The sequence below is a fragment of the Balaenoptera borealis genome (genome assembly GCF_965194805.1).
Source record: "Balaenoptera borealis genome assembly, chromosome: 7".
Taxonomy (NCBI): domain Eukaryota; kingdom Metazoa; phylum Chordata; class Mammalia; order Artiodactyla; family Balaenopteridae; genus Balaenoptera; species Balaenoptera borealis.
The window spans coordinates 103,148,731-103,173,488 of record NC_138864.1 but is presented as its reverse complement, the minus strand read 5'-3'; the positions used below and the strand labels follow the sequence as shown (position 1 = coordinate 103,173,488).

The following is a 24,758-nucleotide window of genomic DNA, read 5'->3' as shown; positions in this document are numbered from 1 at the left end:
TGTACTACAAGTTAGCTTCCAATTTTTTTAAAAAATTGCTTTGTCACGAGTCAGAAGCATTTTAGCTTCTTTTAAAAAAAAATGATTTGAGGGACTTCCCTGGTGGCACAATGGTTAAGAATCCGCCTGCCAATGCAGGGGACAAGGGTTTGAGCCCTGGTCCTGGAAGATCGCACATGCTGTGGAGCAACTAAGCCCGTGCGCCACAACTACTGAGCCTGCGCTCTAGAGCCCGTGAGCCACAACTACTGAAGCCCATACGCCTAGAGCCCGTGCTCCGCAACAAGGGAAGCCACCGCAATGAGAAACCCTCACACCACAAAAAAGAGTAGCCCGTGCACCGCAACGAAGAGTAGCCCCCGCTCGCCGCAACTAGAGAAAGTCCGCGCGCAGCAACGAAGACCCAATGTAGCCATAAATAAATAAATAAATTTATTTATTTATTTAAAAAATTATTTGAAACACTTTGACTAATGTCGAGATTTCCAGTGAAGAAGAATCTCATGAATGTGCTGGTTTAGATGAAAGATGAAAACAGAATAAGAAGAACCACAGGATGAATAATTTGTATCTCTGACGCAGACTGATTTATTGTTTTAAACATGTATCAGCAGCAAAGGAATTCATGTGACCTAGAGGAGATACCAGTTCTCATTTCTAGCAACTCCCTTTAACCTGTTTGAAAGAACTATTTTGTATTACATTGTTAAAATCAAATAAACATTTAAATGATGTAATCAAGGCCCAAAATAATGATAACTGAAAGATAATTTATGAAGACCATTGTAAATTAACACCTCTCACATCAAGAATATGTGTGAACAGAATGAATAAGAAAAGGAGTCGGAAGGAAAAGGAATCTGTAACTTGTAACTTCCATATGCTGATAAAGGTTTAATTAATTTGAAACACAATCTGCTGAAAAAATTTTAAAGTTTTTGTTTAAAGTTATAGTACTAAGTGTTCTCTGTATTTGGAAAACTGCCACCAGTGGCCTGGACCACATTTTAATTTTAGGAAGCTTAGCGGTTTATGTTCAGTGTCACTTTAAAACAAATACTATTCTAACCCTCTCAAGTTATGGGAGGGTTGATGCTTGCTTCAAGATGTAAGGAAGAAAAATGGGGGAAGAATGACTGTCAAGTTACTATTCATCTTCATCTAAAGCAGTGATCTTGACATCGACTGAAAATCAGAATCACTTAAAGAGTTTTAAAAATTACTGATGATTGAGTACCATCCTCCAAATTCTTATTTAATCTGGGTGTGACCTGGGCATTAAAACCTCTCAAAGTTCCCCCAAATAATTCTAATATTCAACCAATTTTGAGAACCAGTGATCCGAAGACGGTAGGAAGCAAGGTGTAAGGAATGGCTAATAGTTAAAGAGTCTTTAAAAAAATCCTAATTCGGTTGAATATTTTGGTCTCTCTTATGTTGGCAGAGACCAGAATTGTTGCATCCTATGCTCATTTGGAGCTTAAGGCAACAGATAGAACTGCACAAAAAGCAATGTTTCCATGCTTTTTAAAAATGATCTATTCAATTTTATTTAATTCAGTTTAATAAACAGTCACTAAATAACCTATTATCTGCAAAGAACTGATCTACTATTGTGGAACATTCAAAGATGAATAAGATCTGATCCCCTTTCTCAAATAACACAGACAGGTGGAATGTTTGCTACATCAACTAGAGTCAGATGCTGTAAACAACCAGACCTGGGAAAGAGCCTTGTTGAAAAGCACCTGTATAGCCCATAAGTTCTGACACCAAAGTTACAAAAATAATTTGAAAAACAGTACTAGCCCATAGACACATAGCACTGTATCTGATTAGGCCCAAGAAAGTGGAGAGATGAGCATTAGTTGATGAATTAGAGCTATGTATGCATTGTTTGCCGGACTAGGAGGCTGGGGGAGATCTTCTCTCCAAGTATAAAATTTGAGATCTGAAATAGTTACTTAAAAGTCTTAACATTCTAGGGGCTTCCCTGGTGGCGCACTGGTTGAGAATCTGCCTGCCAATGCAGGGGACACGGGTTCAAGCCCTGATCTGGGAAGATCCCACATGCCACGGAGCAACTGGGCCCGTGAGCCACAACTACTGAGCCTGCGCGTCTGGAGCCTGTGCTCCGCAACAAGAGAGGCCGTGATAGTGAGAGGTCCACGCACCGCGATGAAGAGTGGCCCCCGCTCGCTGCAACTAGAGAAAGCCGTCACACAGAAACGAAGACCCAACACAGCCATAAATAAAAATAAATAAATAAATTTAAATAGCACTTGGCAAAACAAAGAGAGGGAAGAAAAAATATAGTTATAAAAAAAAAAGTCTTAACATTCTAGGGGTTATCTGTGAAAGTGCTTCCTAGGTGCCAATTATATTTTTTCAAAATTCAAATTAAGAGCATAATTATGAATAACCAATTGAACAAGTTGGTTTTCGGGTTTTAGATTAGCCCTGGGCTTGTCAGATGAATGTTACCCAGTAAACTCTGGCTCAGTATCTCAGTTTGCATTATTTTCTGATTTGTAATGCAGACATACACAGCGTGTGTGTGTGTGTGTGTGTGTGTGTGTGTGTGTTTACATATATGTTTCTGAGCTACAAGTTAGCTCAGGTAGTGACACTATATACAGGGGGAATTACTGCAGAAGACTCCAAAGCTTTTCCTCCACTCTAACCTACCTCGTGCGGCGTCAGCAAGCTTTCCTAGGGCACTGTCAGAGCACATCTGACCTTGGAATTAGAATATCCCAACATTCCCATCAAGTCTTGCAAGTATACAGTCAAAGCTTCCTGTGCACTAGAGTGGAATGTGTTTTTTCATTTCTGCCTTATAAAACAAGTCTGTAAAACTACATGTTTGTTGAAAAACTTACTTAGATATGGCAATTTTTAAATTAGTTGTAAGGACTCTGATTATGTCTCTCAGCGTTTCCTCATTGAGGGGAAGAGAGTGCACGTTTGTACTGTGGTATTTTCAGAGCCAGAAATATTTAAATCCCTTTGGGGGTGAACAGTTGATGAAGAAACAAGGTCATGGGTTTTCAGAGCTGCTTCCCTTGTGGAGTGGTTTTCCGGGCACAGATTATCATCTTTTCTCACCCTCCTGATCCCCTTGGCAGTTATCTTGTGAGACAAGAATAAATGGTGTGGAGTCAGATCTGATATCTCCTTTATATGAGTGATTTCCATAAAATTTGGAAGAGTAATGAGTCTCAGGGTCCAAAGATTACAAAACTGGAAAAACTTTTCATAGGTAAAGGACAAAATCAGCAAAATCATTTCATTTCATCTCTGACAGTTTCTAAAGCATACCTTTTGGAGGTGCGCTTGAAATAAAATTTTACATTTTTTCTCACCCTTGACAAAAAGGATTTTGTCTGTTTTTGGTGCTTCTGCCACCCTGATCTGCAATCCGTAGAAAAATCAATGAGCTGCTTTTGCATTTGATACATATGCAGGGACGTATTATGTGTTGTACAAAACTGGTAAGATTTTCATTATTTCAAAACAAAGCACTTATTACAAGTATTGAAAAGAATGGCTATGGTGAAAATTTTCAGCAGTATAGCCAACATAATTTCCCTAAAACTCAGTTACTGTGGAAAGTGAATTTGTTTACACAAATTCTAAAATCCATGTAAAAGAGCAAAAATTCAAGAATAATAGACTTGTCCTAACAGATAGAGACTTGCTTTAAATCTATAACAATTTAGAAAGTGTGGTATTTGTGCAAGGAGAAGGAAGTAGAGCAATTGAACAAAATTAAGAGCCCAGAGACAGACTCAAGCATATATGGAACCTAGATATATGATACAGGAGGCATGGCAAATCATAACCCTAATCATTTCAGTTCCTAAACACTGCTCTCCGGTTCTTACTGCCTGGCACCCTTCATTGGCCCTCTCACATCATAGCAACTTACTTCAAAGGACAGCAGAATTTCTCTCATGCTTTGAATCTTTCTTCATGAACAGCTCAGTTCCTTTTAAAGGCTCACCTGATTGGGTCAGGCCCTTTTGGGATAAGTTATTTTTCCCTTCCTTCCTTCCTTCCTTGCTATAATGTGGTATAATTGACAAATAAAATTGTAATATATTTACAGTGTATAATGTCATAATTTTATATAAATTGTAAAAGAATTCCCAAATGAAGTTAATTAACACATCCATCACCTCAGATATTTATTATTACTTTTTGTGACAATAATTTTAGCAAATTTTAATGATACAATATGGTAATATTAACTGTAGTCACCATATTATACATTAGATCTTCAGACCTTATTCATCTTATAGGTGAAAGTTTGTACCCTTATACTAATGTTTCCCTATTTTCCCCACCCTGCAGTACCTGGCAACCATCATTCTACTCTCTGTTTCTGAGTCTGATGGGGTTTTTTGTTTGCTTGTTTTAGATTCCATATAAGTGATACTATGTAGTATTTGTTTTTCTCTGTCTGGCTTAATTCTCTGTCTAGCATATTGCCCTCCAGTTTCATTCTTGTCACAAATGACAGGATTTCCTTCTTTTTAAAGGCTGAATAACATTTCATTGAATATATTTAATACATTTTCTTTATCCATCCATCCAGTGATGAACAATTAGGTTTCCCTACTTTAGCTATTGTGAATAATGCAGTGAATGTGGGAGTACAGATATCTCTTCAAGATAGTGATTTTGTTTCTTTTGGATATATACCCAGAAGTGGGATTGCTGGATCATATGGTAGTTCTATTTTTAATTCTTGAGGAACCTCCATACTGTTTTCCATAGTAGCTGTACCAGCTTACATTCCTACCAACAGGGTACAAGGGTTCCCTTTTCTCTACATCCTTGCCTGTATTTGTTATCTCTCATATTTTTGATAACAGACTTCTAAGAGGTATGAGGTGATATCTCCTTGTGGTTTTGATCAGCATTTCCTTGATGATTAGTGATGTTGAGCACCTTTTCATATATGTGTTGGCCATTAGTAGGTCTTCTTTGGAAAAAAATGTCTACTCAAGTCCTTTGACCATTTTTTGAGTGGGTTATTTGGGGTTTTTTGCAATTGAGTTGTATGAGTTCCTCGTACATTTTTGACATTAATGCCTTATCAAATATGTGGTTTGCAAATATTTTCTCCGATTTCATGGGTTGCCATTTTATTTTATTGATTGTTTCTTGTTTGATTTAGTCCCACTTGCTTATTGTTTCTTTTGTTGCCTTTGTTTTTTGGGGTCAGATCCAAAATATCATTGCCAAGACCAGTGTCAAGGAGCTTACCCCCTATATTTTCTTCTAGGAGTTCTATGGCCTCACATCTTATGTTCAAATCTTTAATCCATTTTGAGTTGATTTTTGTGTATGGTGTAAGATGGGGTATACTTTCATTCTTTTGCATGTGGCTACCCAGTTTTCCCAGCACCATCTATTCTCCTATTATTAATATCTTACATTAGTATGGTACATTTATCACAATTAATGAAACATTACTGATTCATTATTATTAACTGAAGTCTACACTTTATTCAGATTTCTTTAGTTTTTTTTCCCTTAGTTAGGGTACCTAAATGTCTCTTTTTCTGGTCCAAGATTCCATCCAAGATACCACATTATATTTAGTCATGTCTCCTTAGGTTTCTCTTGGGGGTGATAGTTTCTCAGACTTTCCTGGGTTTTGATGACTCTTTTTGAGGGGTCATGGACAGCCAACTGAAAGAACCCCCAAATGACCAAAGCTGGAACAATTTGGGCTACAAAATAAATGAATACTGCATTATAACCCGAAGTATAAAATAGGTATCCATAGTGAGGTACATGAATGATTGATTGGTTGAACGAATGAATGAATGAATAAGTTAATTAATTAATAATAAATGAGGAAGAAGAGTCCCAACTAATTTATGTAGCTCGTCTACCCTCAAGGAGGTGGAGCCTAACTCCCCACCTTTCTAAAAATATATTTATTTATTTATTTATTTATTTGGCTGCGTCAGATCTTAGCTGTGGCACTTGGAATCTTTGCTGCAGCATGCAGGATCTTTCGTTGTGGCACGCGGGCTTCTCTCTAGTTGTGGCATGCGGGCTCTAGAGTGCATGGACTCAGTAGTTACAGCACGCAGGCTTAGTTGCCCCACGGTATGTGGGATCTTAGTTCCCTGACCAGGGATTGAACCCGCGTCCCCTACATTGGAAGGCGGATTCTTAACCACTGGACCACCTGGGAAGTCTCAACTCCCCCACGTTGCAAGTACAGGTTACACATGGTGACTTCCTTCCAAAAATTACCATACAGAAAAGAGGGGGAAAAGAGTAACTTTATAGCGGAGAAATCTGACAAACATAACCTCAGCCAGGTAATCAAGGTTAACATCAACAATGATAAATTATGTTGGTAGTTTGTGCATCTGGTATGATATAATGGTTAAGACAGTTTATTTTTGTGGTTTTCCTCCTCAAACCAATGGCCCAGTCTAATTAAGAGAAAAATCAGACAAATCCCAAAAGAAGGGCATTCTACTATAGACCCTTTTCCAGTTGCCATGAGAACAAAAGGAGAAAAACAGTGCTGGGCGATCCATCAGATAAAAGACTAATTGTAATGATCGGTTATAATTTCACAGCTCTATTTTTTCCCATCGGCACCTAGAAACTCAGAGAAGAAAGTAATTCTAAAACCCAGGGAGGCAATCCTTTTCCCTACTCTTGTTTCACTTTGGTAATTAAAGGCTGAAGAATGCATGCCATGTCATCTGACATGATGTTGGGTTCTCCTGTTATAAACGTTATCTGGTGGTGGTGGAGACAGGCAATAATAGTTTACAGCTCCTGCTGTAACCATATCGCCCAGTTTAGGGTAAAGTGACAGGAGAGCTGACCATCAGCAAGCAAAATAGATCCACACTCCCAAAGGAAGTTTATCATTATAGAAACGATCATTTCCATCTAAGTCTGGAACCCTACAGCTGAGCATGTGATGCAAAATTACCCTAGTGATATGGCTATATTTGAGTGTGGAAATGTCTTAGTAAAATCTCAGAAGTCATTGTTCCTCAATATTTGATCAATATGAATTTGATTACAAAGTATATACTCTCCCAAGTCTGAATGTTTTCTATTTCTATTTTAATACTGTACATTGTTGGGAGTAAGCCTTTATTCCTCCTCCTCCTGGATTGTTATGTTTGCGAGCCTACTTTATATGATTCATTTGCGATATTCCTTATGAAAAGAGTGTGAGGCTTGTCCTTAGTATTCTCATAGGGTCCATTCATCAGCGTTGCCCCACTCACACATTTCAAGGGCTGCTACTAAAAAGTTATTTTTGAATTCATAAGTCATGTATAACGCTGATAGAATTTTATTGTCTAAATATAGTAAACCGTAGACTGAATTTAAAAACTAAATGAAAATCATTTTTTGTAAACACATTTACCATTTCTAATGTGCATATATATGTAGATATATATATTTAAAATTTGTAAATATACTTTGTCTTTAAATAGGCAATACTTCTTCCTCTCTAAATGGATTTATCATTAATCAGAGACATTAATGATAAAAAGGTTTTAAGCATTTTTCATGTGATTCTTTGGATATTTTTTCTGTGTGAAGTATTTGGATGCCTGATGGAATTAATTTATTTAGAGATTATTGGGCATTTTACACTGCCATCTAGTGATGTGCAAACTCAAATAGGTGGAGGTGAGGGTGAAGCTGAGCAATTTGCCTAGCCCATCTGAAAAACCTGACCGTCCACTGCCAGCCCTTTCCAATAGTTTAGAGAAACTCTCATTTTAGTAATGCTTAGTTTTAATATCAGTTTCTTCATTCTTCATCATTCACACTCCAAACTGCAGGTGAATATCAGCTTTTACCTTTGAAAAAGATGAAATTTGAGTTCGATGCACAGTATTCCTCTGATGTGTGTACTTGTGACAGTGACTAACATTTATTGAGTGCTTGCCATTTGCCAGGCACTGTTCTAAGTGCTTTCCAGATACTAACGCATTTAATCCTACACCAGCCTTAGGAGGCAATTACCATTTTGTCTTTGTTTAGCCCGAAGTCACATAGTAAATGACCAAACTGCTATTTAAACCCTGTCAGGTTGGTTCCAGAGTCCATACGCCTAACCAGTAGGTTATTCTCTTACTTAGCCTCCGCTTCCCCCAACACACACACACACACACACACACACACACTGACTCCACTCTCGCTCTCCTACATACATGCTCACACGTATTGGCCCCTGACTGCCTCAGGTCACCTTACTGTGGAATCCCACCTTGGTTTTTGCTTTGTACATGGAGTTACCTTGCTGCCTCTGAAACTTACAGTCTTGTAGACTTGAATAGATTGCTGTGTTTTAAGTTTTTTCATTCTTCAGTAAAAGTGAGGGGATTATTTCTGTCTTGCCCCAATTAGTGTTAGCAATTTGAGTTCTAACCTTAAAAATAAAAACCAAGGCATACTTGATGATATAATCTTTAAAGAAGCTATTTCTACGTAAAGACAGCACAATTTTTTCTTTTCTTTTTCTCCAAGAGAATACAGAATAAGAATGAGATAGAGTTGATTGCAGCAGGACCATGTAGGATATGACTACTCAATGTTGTTTATAAAAAAAAAGAAAAACATTCAAGTTAGCTGATGATTAATTTTGCCACAAAATGTGGCAGTAAAATTGCATATTTCACAGAAACTCTAGGCAACCCTAGCAATCAATCAGCATTGGCTTCTCCACTAGGTGACTGCCTACAATTCAGAGAGCTGTGTAAGGAATGTGAGACGTGTGTGTTGAGCGCGGGGAAGGAATGCAGATAGCAGTGCACCTGTATGTTTTGTGGTGGCGGGATCCTTCACGTGTTTGCGGTCGGAGGGGAAGAGAGCCTTGTGCCAAACAGAACAGAACTCTGTCATGGGCCCAAATAAATAATTAAGAGATGAACAAGGTTTTACAAGTAGAACATACTCTTTTGTATTTCAGAGCATAGAGAGTGTTCTAAGAATTAAAGAAATAAAAGGTTTCCTAGAAACTAGAGGGTTTGAGCTGAGGCTTGAAGCGTTATTATTGTTCTATATTAGTTGTCTCTAAACTCCATCCCAGCACTTTCACAGCACTCTCACTCCTCCCTTTGCAAACATCTACATAGCAAATGACACAGTGGAATGGAAAAATATGCATGCCTTTCTAACACAGGAGAATGATGGTTTGCCTGAAATAGTCAACAACCTGATGACTCCTGTATTGAATCTTGGGCATCTGTTAATTATGCAAGTGGTATATTTTGAAATGTCCAATCAAGAAAACTTCAGAAAAAGGTATTCTGTGGGGACTGCAGTCCTGTCCCTAGCAATGGCCTTGCCCTCTTCAGGAGAAATATCCTGTCAAATCATTTTTTCAGGTCATTCAATATCTAACTTCAGTCACAGATCCCTAATCATGACCCTTCTGTTTTTGTCATGTCACTAAGATTTTGGAGCATCACATAGGTACAGCCAGAAAAATCACAAGCAAGATATATAAAGAGGAACCCGGCTCGGAGTCAGATGGAACGTTTTTGAATTACCTCACCTTGCTCAGCACTCTCCTCTGGGATTCCTGTGCATGTTAATTCAACCATGTCAGGATGCATCAGCCATCATCTGAATACTGGGGATATAAAGATGAATAGGAGATATTTAATTAAGGTCTGCTTAATTAATGGCTTCTTGAACTTAGGCTCTCAGACAATGTCCTTTTGACCATTCCTCAAGGCTTAGAACTCCCAACCTATCAAACAGCTGGTTAACTTCCATTACATACCAGAAACACCCCCAAACTCTAATACGTGTGTTCACAACCCCGAGAATGCTTTTCTGCTTCTCCACCAGGGGGGACATGGTCTTGCATTGCCCTCAGGGGCATCTCCAACCCCTACCTACAGCTCATGGAATCATTCCAGGAGGTCTGTTGGTCCTTTTGAAGCTTTCATTGGAGCCACAGCTCTTGCCAGAAATGGTTCATAGAGAGTTCCCTGATTTGGAAATAAGTCAGATTCATCTATGTCGAAAGACAAGGCATGGGTTCCTGAGTTCTAAGAATTTTCCTATAGCATGTAAGATATTGAGGTGGAAGATGGATTTACTGATAATTCTGGACTACAAATACATATCTGTGAGTTGTTTAGGAAGGTCACTGTATCCCCCAATAGTGACAGTTTCCCTTTATCTCACTTCCTAAAGAGGCTTCAATAGACCCAACTCAGCGAATGTGGAGGAGAAAATCTGGAGTAGTCACCCTGGGATAAAATGGAAGTTAGAGGAATTAAACAGGGCTGATACATAGAAGAAACACTAAGAAATGTTTCTCAGGAAAAGGTGCTGAGAAAGGTCAAGTCTATTTCTAGTCTTAACCCAATGAAGTCCAGCAAAAGTGATTAGAAAAATGTTTTTAAGGTTTCTGGTGAACTTGTAATTTGCCCTTATTTATTATTTTGTTTCCTTCTGTTCCCACTAATCAGAAAGAAACAACATGTTTTAGAAAATCTGTCTGTTTACTCACTTAGAGGAAGGAGTGGGATGCAAGAAATGGTAAATTGGGTCCCACTCCTCAATATCACAGGAGAGAGGTCCAGTTTGAAGAAACTTTAATCAAAAGAAGAAGAAACAGGAGCAGATCCTAAGCTCTACCCAGGATGGTGTAGACAGAGCAAGCTCTTGGCTCAGAAGTGACTTCGGGAAAATAAAGACCAGCGGGATCCGTGGGTGATTGTATTCATCGTGTCTTTTTATTCTGTATTTTTGATGCTTTGTCATCTTGGGGCCTTGCTGACTCTGGAGAGGCTGCCCCTCCCAGGACTAGCTATGCCTAGAGATAGTAAAGGACGTGCCTGCAAGTGTGCCTTCCAGATGCAAACCAATCAGTCCAGTGCCTGTCTACCTCTTATACTTCAGACCACTATCCGCTTTCCCTATTGACTCTGGGGCCAGGTACCAGACAACTAGGGACAGCTCTATGCCCCCAAACCCAATGAAATTATTCAAATTAGCCAATCCTAAACTTGATTACCCTGTCTTGCCCATTCCTTCCCACAAAAACCACAATAAAGGCTCTTACCCACATTTTCCGCTCACTTCCTCTGCCTCCTGAATAAGCCTGGTGTTTCCTCAAGTGCCCGGCACCCCGACCTCCATGGTGTGCCATGCCCCTGTGAAAACCTAACAGACAGAAAACTCAATTAAGTAGAGTTGGGAGACCAGAAGACGGAGCTCTCATGCTGTGCAGAGATAACAGAGCCCAACAAGAGCAAAGACTCCTCTTCTCTCCTGGCAAGGACTCAGCCATTGAAAAGCCATCTTTGTTTACTAGAGTCCTCCAAACTTCCTTTTCCTCCCTATAAAGAATTCTCCATTCTTTGCTGTGCAGGGACTTGCACATGGCTTGCCATAGTTTCAGACCCTGAATTGCAATTCTCTGCTGATCCCAAATAAACCCATTTTTTTCTGGAGAAATACCTGGCAGTCTATTTGCTTCAGGTCAATACCCCCATCTCTTGGGATCTGTGAATATAACAGACTATCTTTTCAATGGCAATTGTATCCTGATCTGTTTGCATCACCAAACATAAATAATCATAAAAATCCACACTCTAAAACAGTGATTTCAAAGCAAATTGTCCCCTCTGTGTCCTCCATCATTATGGAGGATAAGATTCATTCTTCTGAATGAGGCCACTACTGTTTTCTCCTTTCCCTTTTGGAAGCAGAGGAAGAATGACACAGTTTATTTTGAAACAGTTTTAAGATAGTTTTTGTTTAAGAATATTTGTTTGATTCAATGCAATCAAGATTTTGTTTGCATATTCACACTCAATAATATAATAAGTCATATTTACCCAAACCCTTGACATACTTAGTATTACATAGGTCAAGCTCTTCTCCATTTCCTGACCCTTTCCCTTTTTTTTGTCCCCAGGTAGGGCCATTTGAAATCCATGGGCAAATGAGACCTGTTCCCAGATGTGGAGGTGAGCCTAATTTTAATCAGGAGCTACTTTAGTCTCTCTAATTCAACACCTGGAGTATGCAGAAGGGAGTCATCCTTGCCCCTAGTCACTCCCCAACCCTATACCCAACTCTGGCAGCTACTTTAGTCCTGAGTCTTTCCCAGTTCTGAAAAGTGACCTAATAAAAAGGGATTAATCAAATTAAAACAAGTGAGAATAGACAATAATTTAGCTGAGTAATGCCCAACAGCCTAGAGCATATAAGGCAGGAGAAGCTGCTGGGGGGTCATGAGGGCTGTGGGTTAACTGAAAAGCAGATGGAAGTTCGTACTTAAGAGGATCCAATAAAAATTAAAAAATAAAAATAAAAATAAAGACGATCCAAATAGTGAGAGGAACAAGGAGCACTGAGTTACAGCTTCCTCAGACCTAGGAATCCTGAGAATGCTGAAAAGAAAAAGGAGTGAATCCAGAAAAAGAAAATATAGGCAAGAAGTGCTTTTTTTGTGTGATAGAGTAGCGTATAAGTTGTCTAAGTGCCTAGAATAAAAGGATTAGAATTCTGCCTTTACAATTTCTGAACAATTTTGGTTGCTAAGACTGCTGAAAAACAGTATAGGATGAACACAGAGGAACATGAATCAGCATCAGCAACGTCCCAAGGGTGTGTGTTTGATGAATGCTTAGCCTTAGTCTTAGGATGAAAGAGAGAAAACAAGTGATTAAACTGAATTGCGTATACATATATTTGAAATCTCATATTGGAAGACTCGTGTAGAATTCTAAGTTGACCTGAAAAAGTTATATGAAAATTGCCTGCGTGTAAACATAGGATTGAAGGTCAATGATGGAGAAGTTCAATAAAGGAAACAATTCAGGTAATGTCTAAGGGTTGTTCACCCGCGGGTTGGATTTTGTTAATTTTGGAACCCTTGTTCCTGATGACCTTGATTTCCTTTGTGTAGCATATCTGCTGGGTATGTGTAGCATATCAGCTGCTGGAGAGTGACAGAGGACAGACGGCTGGTTTCAGAAAGAGCCAAAGACAGCTGGTGAGATCACTGAACCTAGGAAGCAGGAAGGGAGGAAAGGAGGAAGTCCCTCTCAGGGCTGAGGTCAAGGCTGCTGCACTAGGCCTTTCACGGGAAAGCCTGCATGGTCCCAGGGCCCCGTGCTTTACTCCCTTTTAGACTTTTTATGTAAAAATGAAAGTAAGCAAGACTTTAAGCCAAGTCTTGCTACTAAAAAATATACATTACCTTTAACATTTTTTTCTTTTATATTACAGCAAGGTTGTTTGTTGTGAAAAGCAAATTTATCAAAGCTATAGAGGCATTATTTTTAAAGCCTTGCTTCTCTGTGGTCTTTATAAAGGCTACTATGATCCCGTATTGTATGTGAAAATACTCTCTGCACAGTAAATAATGTCATTGAATGAATAAACTGTACTTGCTATGGAGATAGAAGTTATACTATTCAAAAACAACTTTTAGAAAAAACTGTAAGTCTTTAAGATGAATTTTGTGTGCTGTGATAAGATAAATTATTCTTTTAAAGAGGTTTGGCTTTGTTGGTTGAATTGGCTCTTAGTGAGGGACTGAACAGTTTTTGCATCTGTCATCTTTATTGTATTTTATAGATAGAGGCATCTATTTGAATAATTATAAGCATATTAGATATAAGTGTATATACATAGAGATATACTATTTGAATATTTATTTATACCTACATACATAGGAATTGACTATAGTGTGGCCTGCTGACATTATAAAATATTTGGCCTTGATGAACATTGCTGTATCTGCATGTAGTGGGGGTCACACAAAAGCATTCCCAAGAGTCTTCTGCAAAGCACACTCAGAAATAATTTGTTTTCCTCTTTCCATGATGGTACCATGGGTTGGAGTTCTGCTGTGTGTTACCATCAGTGGTGACCTAGAAACCATATTCCACTCACTGGGCAATGTCTATAGCCCATGTCCGCAGTCTACTTCATTAATACTCAGGAAGACTTTTAGGAAAACTCATGGTATCTTTTTGGAAAAAATGGAATCTTGTGCACATTTATCATATTAAGGTGTGATTTATTTTCTCCAGCATTTATACTGACATGTTACCAATTATTTTTCATGGGGTAAATTCAGCCAAAGGCACACAATTCAAATCTTTCAGTTCTTTATTATCTGAGTGGAACTTAGCAATAAGACATTAATTAGCCATATGTTACTTCAAAAAATATCTCCTCAATTGTGTGGCAACACCTTAATTACAGGAAATGATCAGGACCATTTAATACATGCAAATTGCCCATAGCACAGGGGAATTAGAGGGTAGACTGAACTGTAACACCTTGCTGTAAAAGATGGGCCAGCTGCAGAGAGATTTATCATTCTGTCCTATTTCAGTCTTTGCCAAGTGTAGGCCCACCTCACTCCATTACCTATGGACAGATGCAAAAAATCTATTTATTAAATGATCTGACAGCAAACCCATATTAATAGGCTGAGAAAATAAATAATAAAAGCCTATGGTTAAATCGTATGGAAAATGTGACCTGTCGAATGCCTGTGAGGCAAAGAGAAAGAAAAAAAAAAAGATTTCATACACTGACACTGCTACAGTCTCTCTAAAGACAAGCATCTGTAAGCTGGAATTTAACAACAAAAAAAGTCATAAAATAGCTATTTAAGAACTATTCTATCTTGCCAACAAAAACTGACAGAAACTTTGTGTTTTAGTACAAGCATAAATTTAATGTAAAGCATAAAAGTTTCAGGAAGGTTCTTAAGAGCTAACATCTGTGGATGATATACTAGGATCTCTTATTCTCTCTGCCTTGCTCATGAGTGGGCTTCTTCTTTGTATGGAATACGTGATAAAAGCACAGGCACAGACAGCTCAGGTGGTACCAGCCATAAGGTAGGCTCAAGCACGGATGGGCACCTTCAGAAAGACTTTTTTTCCCCTAAAGTTATAGAGGCTTTTGTAGCATTTTCCTTGGCATAAAAACTCAAGGAAAAACAAAATGCATATTAATATTGGCAGAGTGCAACAATAATAGGGAGATTCTAATTAAGAAATCAAGAAAGATAACACGCCTTTGATTACTATTACTGATTTCCTTTAACCTACTAGAATAATTAAGTTCCTTGAGTGCAGCACTTATATTTCTTTAACTTTGGGTCTTCCGGAGACCCAAATAGTACGCTTTACTTAATTGTGTCCAATATATATTTAGCAAATTGTAGTATATTAAAATTTCATGATTCTTGGAATTTAAAGAATTTTACCAGAAAGGCTACTTCAGTCAACATACTTATATGTTAAAATTTCTGCTTAAAGTATCAAAAAACATATTTCACAAATGTTGTTATTTTTCCTACTGAAAGAAATTAATATAGATTTGGGATTTTAGGAGTTGAAAGTGTCCCCTGCTTTTTTGGGACTTTCAAACTGTTATATGGTCTTGTCAGGTCCTGGAGGAATCTCAGGGCCTGATAGAGAAGGTACCAGAGGTTCCTACTTCTGCTTTAACCAGAGCAGCTGTGCTTTTATCTGTTTTACATAATTTAAAATCTTGTTTGAAAAATATATGAAAACCTAGTTTAAAACATACATCTCTGAGAATTCCTTTTCACATAATTTCAGGTAAGGCCAGTAACAGTTTTTAAGTGGCTTATGCCTCTAATGAATAAGTAAATGCTATAACTGTTTTTCAAATTGTATGTATTTCTTTGTCTTTTTTTAAAAATTTATTTATTTTATTTACTTTATTTTTCGCTGCGTTGGGTCTTCGTTGCTGCACGCGGGCTTTCTCTAGTTGTGGTGAGCGTGGGCTGCTCTTCGTTGTGGTGCGTGGGCTTCTCATTGTGGTGGCTTCTCTTGTTGTGGAGCACAGGCTCTAGGCGCGTGGGCTTCAGTAGTTGTGGCTCGTGGGCTCTAGAGCACAGGCTTAGTAGTTGTGGCACACGGGCTTAGTTGCTCCGCAGCATGTGGGATCTTCCCGGACCAGGGCTCGAACCCGTGTCCCCTGCATTGGCAGGCGGATTCCTAACCACTGCGCCACCAGGGAAGCCCTGTATGTATTTCTTATAACTTCTTCCACTCACAAACTTTTATTAAAGTTACTGGTAATCATTGCTGACATTCAATTGTAATACTTCCATGTACATGAACTTGTTGTCAGTGTCCTATTTGGATGGTGCTCATGCTAAAGCAATTGTAAATAAATTAATATAATCATTGCTGCTACGGAACATATGATAACTAAATTTCATAAATTCTTCCCTACTTGTAGATATGCTGATGAAATGGGCAATAAGAAAAAGTAAGAAGAAGAATACAAAGTAGAGAGAAAAGTTAAAAACTAGACCACAGATTAGAGCTCGCATCAGTTCCTTGAGGGAAATCTTATCTGGTCAAAGTCAAGTTCTCTATTCCTGTAACAGACCATTTTCCCCAGCTAGTAGAGACTGATTCATCACAAGGATTGAGCACTTCAGAGATAGCTGCTCTTTAAAAAATATATTGTGGACATAATGTTTATGTCATTGAAAAGGAATATCCATCTCTAAACCCAGTTCTAGAATTCCAGTACATTGTCAGTCTGAAGTATTTGGTCTACATGGGGACAAGGTGGGAATGGGGTGGTTGGAATAGCAATTGCTTATGAATACTCAGTAAATACATACAGTTTGTAAGTACATAGATGATATCAAGGTAATTCTCTGATTGTTCTACTTTATTAATATGGGTGAATAATGATTCTCCAGTTTCAAAGAGACCAGGGAAACCAAGACTAGCGCTTGAATTGGATTAAGTAAACATACTAGGAAAAACTTGCGTGGGAGATTATCTTGCAGGAGGTTGTTAGAATAAATTTAATACTATTGTAGAAGTTTATAGGCTTTTCATGTACATTATCTTATATAATATTTTTTTAAAATTCTTTGTAGTAGAAAGGACTATTAATTCTTCTTGACTGATGAAAAATAACGAGTCCCAAAAGTTAGTTATACTGTCTCAAGTTGTACAGTTAGTACATGGTGAACCAGAGATTAAAATTCAAAACCTCTTATTCTAGTTTTAGTGCTATCTTCATGTCATCGTTATAGTATCATACCATCCTAGATGCAGAAAAAGATATTATTGATTGACCTCTGTAATTATATTGTTACTTGCTTTCCTTTATAAAGAGGAAAGCAACCTTTAGTATAAAATTGGCTTCTTAGTGGTTTTAGGTAGTGAGACTAGTCATGTAAGGTATATAGTTCATAAAGAATTGTGCTCCCTGACCTAATGACCATGATGGACTCCCTGATCAAGTTACTTTTAGTAATAGCAAGATAATATCTTTGATCTGAGATATGGTAAACATGGACTGACAAACGTAACCATACATAGATTAAATCCTTAAGTAGACTTGGTGTTTTTTCTCTGTATTATGAGATCAAAATAGACAGGCATGCTTATTTAAACCTGGGCAGTAACCAGCACTGGGGATCAGGGTAAAACTTCTGTTAACATTGATGGCTCATTTCCCAACTGTCATATAAGTTCCTAACCAGATTTAAATCATCCCTCCTTCTAAACTCAGCAATCTAAGACAATTAAAAACATGTGTGTTGTTGTTATTGTTGTTGTATTGCTGCTGAAAAACAGTAAGTGCATTTAATGGACTCCCTACATAAAAAGTTTCATTATTCAAATTAAATCTTTTCTTTAAAAGAGAGGATGAATAGTTATTTCTTCTAAACTGCTATTATTTTGTTCTTAGAATTCAAGAAAATCAGTTCATTAGGTTTTAATTATTATTAACAAAAGATAAGTTTCTCCCTCAGAATCTTGTGCACTAATTAAAATTGACAATGGTTGAAAAAAGTAATACTAATGCAGGAAAAGTGGTTTTATTTTAGAGGACTGTCAAGGAAGTGTGAATGATAAAGTAACAGGAAACAATATTAATAAAAGAATAAGTGTTAGAAACATACAATACTGTGCCAAATTACACTGCATTGGATAAACAAATTCAGTGAATCATTTTCTGACTGACATAGCACTTAACCAAAGGAAAAGTGTGAAAATGAACAACAAAAAAATATTCCAAAGAGCTACTAAGATTGGAGTGACAGCTGGAGAGACAAAGTGTACTAGCATGTAAAGGAATTGTGTTTGATTAAGTCATGTGTCAAATATGCAGGGGACTGAAAGTCATTCAGACTCTGAAAGATAAAGATAGAAACGTATTGCCAAAAGAATAATGCTCAAAGTGAAACTGATTGAGGTATTTGGAATATTAAATAAAAATTCCATTCCATTACATAAAGCTATGGAATTTGCATTGAAAGTCAGCTTTACTGGAAAGGATGTTGGATAATGTCCAACATTTAGCACGTGCCCAATCTTACATGAAAGTAAAGCAATGGTTTAAAAAGTAAAGCCCAATCTTATATGAAAGTTTGCTATTGAACCTATGTAAATATGAATATAATAAAATGGATAAGTATTTATTTCCCAAGATACCCTAGTCTGCCAAAAATTCTGAAAAGATAAATGGAAGTTTGTACCCAAAGACAGTCGTGAACCATTTATTTGAAAACTTATTAAGTAAACAGACTATTATAATTTAGTATGAAATATCACATGTTCAGTTTAGCATCTTGCAATAAATTATTAGGAGGAAACAATGCATAAAAACACATGACAGTGAGATTTTTCTAAGTATCAAGCTATTTCATTGCACAAAATACTGATATATTTGGTATTCCGGGGGCGCGGGGAAAGCTGCGTATAGCTTCATTGGCTGAGCTAAGCTACCCCATTGCTTGAGCAGTTAATAACTATGGACAATTTTAAACATCTTGGGCAGATGAAGAGTATAGTTTGCCTTACGTTAGAGAAAAGATAATACATTATAACTAATGCAGTGATCTCAACCTGATACTAACTCTGAGTTCCACCAGGGATAAATCTCATCATCATTTTATTATTTGGCTACGTAAATTAACAGAACTAGTAATTAAAGGATTAGTAAATCTTTAGTAAAAACTTGGTAGCATTGAGGAAAAGTTCACTTTAAATGGTCACCCTGACCAGAGAATTGCTTGTCTTGGGCTCAGTTACTTACTCTTTTAAAAGGATAATTTCTCTTGTGAAAATGCAACTGGACTATACACTCTCTCCAATTCACTGTCCAATAGTTGCAACATCTTGGGTTTCATCTTGGACTCCTTCCTATCCTTAGTATCTCTTGAAACCATTTTCATTGGTTTTCATCTCCTCTGTCAACACCATATTTCTCCTGAATTATTGGAACATCCCCTGCACTGATCTTCCTGCCTCCTGCCTTGTCCTTGACCCATGTCATCAAGCTGCAGTGAGGGGGAGTGTTATAACACTGTAATGTTTTGCCTAGTACTCTGCCACCTGTGCTTTTGAGGAACAGAAATAGTGTTTCCAGCACTATTAAATCCCCAACATCTGGCACCTATCATACACTGTACAATATTCTTTAAATGAATCATTGAATAGATGGTTGGATAGATGCCTGGGAAAGTCCTCTATCTATGGGAGCAAAATTATAAATGATGATTAGCACAAAGAAATGTTAACTCTAGAACTACGGTTTTGGTGCATAATGAAGTAGATGCAATTTCAGCGTTAGCCATAAAAATTTAATGTGCATTCATAGCACTGCCCTGTGGGTAGATTCATTCCAAATTCCAAATAGCTGAATAATACAACAGACCTTTACAGCACATGCCAGTCATAAGGTAGAGCTTGTTATATTTAAAATACATAGCATCTATTAAAACTTATAAAGTCTGTGGAAATCATGAAATACAAAAGATTAATAGAGTGTTTTCTATACTGAAGTTGGAATGTCATGTCAGGCGAGTAGAAATAAAATGATTAATGTAGGATCTGGGAAAATGGATGGTGAACCCAAGCAAATAATTACAGATATAGATTGTACTGTCTCCATTTCCAGTGTGACAAGTGAGATGTACCATCCCGCCATGGAATTCTTTGCAAGTACTGCTTTTAAAATCCTCTAGACTTTTTATTTTGTCCATCTTAACTGGCAGGCCATAAATAAATGTTGACATGACATTACTGTGTCTGTTCCACTTCACTAATTTTTGACTTTTTTTCTTATTTCCCTAGAAAAACAGTACAGGATAGCAAAGGAAAAGGTAGCCGGAAGATTTTTTTTTTTAATTCTTGAGAGCTCAGTTACTGACCGGGATGCTTCTCTGAAAAAGATTAATGATATCTGGAATGACTTCAGACTGTCCTTAATTTCTTTATCAATAAAATTCCAGGTGAGATGAGCTAGCCCTAAAACAGTGTGTGTCTTCAATGTGTTTCTTTAGAGTTTACTAAGATTGTCAAAGTCTAGAAGTGAAGATGGTCCTTTACAATCTTCTAATGTCCAATGAAGTTTCTAATACTCTCAGTCATGTATATTCTCTTGGGAGAAACTCAGTAACAAATTTGTTCAAGGGGCTTGTTGAGTTGAACTGGATAAACCTGTAAAGGATGGATGGATGTGAGAGTGCTATCTAACCGTTACACAAAATTGCGAGCTGATAGGAATCACTGCTAATTATTAACCCCATTTTACAATACCCCATAATCCTGCAATTCTTTCAACAACTGTAAAATTTTTCCAGTAAGGTGATTTTGTTTTAACTGAAAGGCTATATCGTATTCTGAAGTTTATGGAAACTAAAGATGTGAAAAGAGGTAAAGCTAGAAGATGGATGAAGAAAAAGATCAAATCAAATAAAGATAAGTAGCTGCAATTCAAAAGAGATGCATATCACTTGTTCATTACAAGAGAACAGTCATAGAAAGGCATCAGCAGTACTTCTTGTAAAGTGAATGTTGTACAGTATCTATGGCATTAAGTTAAGCAGGGCTTGGAAACGATCAAACATTTGGTTGTGAAACCACAGATGTAGTTTGTAGCAAATAGTTTGAACCAATCTTTGTATTCCAGTCATTAAACCTACTTATAAATACCAATACAAAAAAGAAACCAAGTTTGATTATTTAATAAATAATTTTCAAGAGCAAATTATACTGCAACAAGCTTAATATTAAGTAGTATCTAGTCTCAAGGGATTTTTTTTTAGCCATTTTAGTAAAAAGTGTTAGAAAATAAGATTCAATTTTCATTATTTTAAGACTTTAAAACACTATGTAGACAGAAGTGTAAAAAAACAAAATGGTTATTTACACTACACCTATTTTCAAGGAACTATGGAAAATCCCTAATGTATCTAGCTTATTGGATTTCACCAGCTATTATGTGAAATTCCTTTCCCTACAAAATGTAAAAAACCAAGTAGTGAATTCCACAGGGTATTTTCTTGAGCGTAAAGCCATCAGTATTCTAGTGTATTTTGTGTAAGTATACTAATGTCTATTTTATAGAACACACAACTGCATGGTGAATACAGTGCTAGAGTTTGGGGACTTATCAGGCTATTATTTGCATGAAGTATGTAGCAAAAGTTAAAACACTTTAGCTCCCAAAGCATATGGGCAGAATTTATAACCTCCAAATAGAGAATCATGTAAGCCTAACAACTAAATTCTTTATAGATGATGGAGAAAATGATGTCTCCATGATTCTTTGCACATTATAACATATTACAATTATTAATTTATTAATTCTACATAGATTTATTGGCCATCTGCTATATGCATAACACTATGCCATCTCTTTTTGTTTGCTCATTTGGGAGTTTTATTTTCAGTATACTCTCTGAAGAGAGGAAGGATATAATTTAATATTTCCATTTCTTCATCTACCCATTAGACATATATATGCTCCCATTTACCATATCCCCCTAAAGCAGAGGGGAAGCCTGCTTTAACTTGAAAACTTTTAGTTACAAGTTGCTCATGACTGCATTAAATAGCCCCACTTTTTGGAAATATTCTAAGGAATCTTTTTCTTACTTTGAATCATTGAATGGAAATATGTCACATATATACATATATATATGGAGACAGAGAGAGAGATTTATTATAAAGAATTGGATCACTTAGTTATGGAGGCTGAGAAATCCCAAGATCTACAGTCAGCAAGCTGGAGATGTAGGAGAGCCAATGGTATCCAGTCCAAGTCTAAAGGCCTGGGAACCAGGAGAGTCAGTGGTATAAGTTCTACTTTGAATCCAAGTCCAAAGGCAGGAGAAAACCAATGTTCCAGTCAGGCAGAGAAAGCAAATTCTCCCTCATTCAGCTTTTTCTTCTATTCAGGCCTTCAACTGATTGGATGAGGGCCACCCACATTAGAGAGGGTAATCTGCTTTACTCAGTCTACCAATTCAAATGTTAATCTCATTGAAGAACTCTTATAAACACATCCAGAATAGTTTTAACCAAAAACCTCCATCAAGTTGACACATAAAATTAAGCATCACATTTATGTTGCTTCCTTGACCAATGTACTCTTCTTAACGTGAAACAGACATGACATCCAAATACTTTAGCAACCCTGTTCAGCATTAGTCTAAGTCCTCACCTCCAAAAATCTTGCTAAACTCCAAGTATAGTTAAGAAATGATGGCAATAAGTCATATATTGGTTATCTGGTGATTGCTTGGGCTGCGACGGTACCAGCAAAGGTGGTGAAAAATGTTTGGTTCTAAACATTGAATGGCGGACCCGATAGAATTTTTCTTACAAATAGAGTGGCATAAGAAAGAGCGAGGTAGAGAATGATGCCACATTTGGCCTGGACAACTAAGAGAATGAAGTTACTACTCCTGCAGCAGGAAAGATTCTGGGAGCTGCAGGTGTGAGGGTGGGATAGGAGGAGTCAGGACTCAGTTTTAGAAATAGTCACTTTGAGAAGCCTATTCAACACCCAAGTGGCGATGTTGGTAGGCCATTGAACATAGTTGGTGTTTAGTAGAGACATTAATTCTAGAGGAATAATTTTGAGTCAGTCACACCAAATAGATACTTTTAAGTCATAAAGCTGATGAAATCACCAAAAGAGTAAAGACAAATAGAAAAGAAACAGAATGTGTGTAAGTACATACATAAACAGAGTTACCTGTGTTCACTGAAAACAAATCATATGCATTGGAGAACTCTATAATATTGCTCTGCCTTTTACCAAATCCCTCCATACATAGACCTCAGACAAGGTCAACTAACTCTAAGAAACCCAAATTTAACTTAACCTGCTCCTGAATTTTTTTAGAGCTAAAAATAATTCCGTTGATACTGTAAAAATAGAGCAGAATTTGTTTGTACTGTCCTCAAGGCAATGGGGCAGAAGAAATAATGAAATGACCTTAATCTGGGAACAGAAATGTTTTTAAAGAAGCCAAAAATAGTACTGGGATCACAAATTATATACAAGCCCTGAGATTTTAATGACGTTGCCGCATCAGAGTTATCTGTTCTCTGTTGCTTTATATATAAGTATGTTTAATTTTTATTATGACAAAATAAAACAGGGCATTTGGAGTGAAAGGTCAAGAAAATAAATTTGCTCATATGAACCCAGTCTATTTAGACACTATTGATTCTGTTGTCTGTATCTGCTCCAAACATTTCCTGTAATAACTTTAAAGTTCGTCAATCAAATTTATCCTATACATAAAACATGTACAAGGGAAAGCAAATAGGAAATATTATTCTTTTCAGCATTTATAGTCCTGCCTACTTAGCAGTATTTTGTAATCAGTAACATATTTCTCATATGATTGATAGTACTCTATCTGGAAAATGATCATACTAAGTCTGGTCATACAACTTTGATCACTCTGTATTCATTGCTGAGCTAGCTCTATTCATGAAATAATAGTGTGAGCTATTTCCATGGATGATATTAAAGATTAAAATATTTTACTAATGACCTTAAGCAAATCAGACACAAAAGCAAAGATTTTAAGCGGAAAACTTTCATCAATTCAATTATGTCACATTGAAAATCTTCCAAATTATACCATAAAAGATAAAACTAGGCACTAAAAAACTTGAAACATGTAAAGCAGGCAAATATAAATATTTATTTATTTATATTGTTTATATATATTGGGAAAAAGGATGTGAACTAGAAATTCACAAAGGATGACACAAGAATGTTCAAAAAACAAATGATAGGATGTTCAACTTCATGGATAATCAGGGAAATGCAAATTAAAAGAGTGACATATAATATCTCACCTATCAAATTGGCAGATGTGTTAGTCTGACAACTCCAAATGTAGGCAAATGTATAGGTAAATGGGTATCCTCCAGCTTTCCTGGCTGGAGTGGAAATTCAAAATATAACCTTTTTTAAGAGTAATTTTGCAATAGCTAGTAAGGTTGAAAATACCCATAACTCAGGACCTCCCTGGTGGTCCAGTGGTTAAGACTTTGCCTTCTAATGCAGGGGGTGTGGGTTCAATCCCTGGTCAGGGAGCTAAGATCCCACATGCCTTGGGGTCAAAAAACCAAAAAACATAAAACAGAAGCAATATTGTAACAATCTAGGTATATACCCTTGAGAAATTTTTGCACGTGTGTTCAAGGAGACGTAGTCACAAATATTCATTGTAACATTGCTAAAATTTTAAAAACTAAAGCAACCAAAATGTTATCAAAAGATAAATAAATCATGGTATATTTATGTGATGGAATAGATTTCTGTTATAATACTAAATGAACAGTAAAATACTAAATGAAGCATAATACTAAATGAAAGGAAGCTAGTTCCATATTGGCAGGTAAAGATAATATGATTTGGTAATTATATGATAA

At 36.9% G+C, this 24,758-nt stretch overlaps 1 long non-coding RNA gene across 1 annotated transcript in view; it reads right to left on the bottom strand.

Moving 5' to 3' along the window:
- The window catches only part of LOC309632531, a 38,668-nt gene extending 26,898 nt beyond the window's left edge, over positions 1-11,770 (bottom strand). The window contains exons 1-2 of the long non-coding RNA XR_014246956.1: positions 11,093-11,770; positions 9,564-9,639 (exon numbers count right to left, since the gene is read on the bottom strand). This is a non-coding gene — a long non-coding RNA (uncharacterized lncRNA). The remainder of the gene's footprint in view (positions 1-9,563; positions 9,640-11,092) is intronic.
- Positions 11,771-24,758: the final 12,988 nt, after the last annotated feature.